This window comes from Propithecus coquereli, unplaced genomic scaffold (assembly GCF_000956105.1).
Source record: "Propithecus coquereli isolate 6110/MARCELLA unplaced genomic scaffold, Pcoq_1.0 Scaffold519, whole genome shotgun sequence".
NCBI lineage: Eukaryota > Metazoa > Chordata > Mammalia > Primates > Indriidae > Propithecus > Propithecus coquereli.
The window spans coordinates 89,278-90,638 of NW_012151052.1; the positions used below are offsets into that span (position 1 = coordinate 89,278).

The following is a 1,361-nucleotide window of genomic DNA, read 5'->3' on the forward strand; positions in this document are numbered from 1 at the left end:
TACCTGAATACTTTCATTATTTTTACTACAAACTTTTCCAGCAACAATAACTATGGTAACAATAACTTGCTGAATGCTGGTGCTATTCTGTGTGTTTAACATGAATTAACAACTTTATCACATAGCTATTAGTAAGAACCCCCTTTTATAGATAAGCAAAGTGAGGTACAAAGGGATTATGCCCAAGGTTACATAGCTGGTAAGTGGCAGGGGTAGATGGAAAACAAGGCAGTTTGGCTCAACAGTCCACACAGCTGTTTATCTAATAGACAATAATGTAGTTAAGTGACTTGACTGACCAGTCAGTACCAGAATTCAGGTCCCAATTCCCAGTATGATGCTTTTCCATTGTACCACCTGCCTCTTTAGCTCATGTGCCAAATGGGAAGTCAAAACCCCAAGACATGGTCAAACACAGGGTGGATTTTTAGGACACACATAAAAAAATGCCTTCAATTATAACTTCGTATCATTTAGTTTGATCCTAACAACATATTGGTGGTTCTTCAGGGGAACCACATTCCAAGTAAAAATCATTTAATAAAATATTCCTGGTAATTCTCTACACGTCTTGGATGGAGTTAAAGATGGGTCAACCTGATAATGCATTTTGTCACAAAGCAAATGCTACTGTGGCAACATTCCGGGGCAGTAAACACCACCGTGGCAAAAGATGGTTAGAGTTTATTTCCAATGACTACTACAGACTCTCAAAGCTCCCCATCATATACATTTTCACTACTTTCTGTTTTCTGTCAGAGTGGGCTGTAACTTCTTCATCTTATGTCTCGAACTCTTTTCAAGAAACTTCATTCCCTTAGTTTATTCATGAACAGTTATATCTAAGCAAGGGGGAAAGAAACCTTAAAGCCCCACTCTTCACTGCAATTTCTCTCCATTCACACATCTGGAACTTTGAAAAATATCCAGAAAGAAGAAAGAACTGGGAATCAAGTCACAGTAAGGCAGAGTGATATTCGGGTTTAAGGTTACTTGTCTCAACATGCAGATGTCATAACTGAAGCACAGACTATTCTTACCCCCAAGCAAACCATGCCCAGGGCCAAGCCAGCGGCTAAAGAGTATGACTCTCTGTCAGTGCAGTATTCCATTTCAGGACCAGGGGGCCGTCCTGTAAAAAAGAAAGCAAAACAGTTCAAGCTAATCTCTTAAAATTCCAACTCATAAAAATTTTAGAAAGTTAATTTCTAGTAAGTTGCTTAAGAGATATGGATGGAATATAACTCAAAAAGTTATAACACTATCAAAATGGTATCCACAGCTGTCAGTTTACAATAAAAAAAAAAGCCTCAAAATGGTCCTTTTAATTTGCCAATTTAAGCCTCTAAGCAATGACTATT

General features: G+C 38.0%; 1 protein-coding gene across 1 annotated transcript in view; it reads right to left on the minus strand.

Moving 5' to 3' along the window:
* Positions 1–1,361, minus strand: part of ANAPC1 (anaphase promoting complex subunit 1) — a 158,631-nt gene that overhangs the window by 63,213 nt on the left and 94,057 nt on the right. The gene's annotated exons all lie outside the window — the stretch shown is intronic.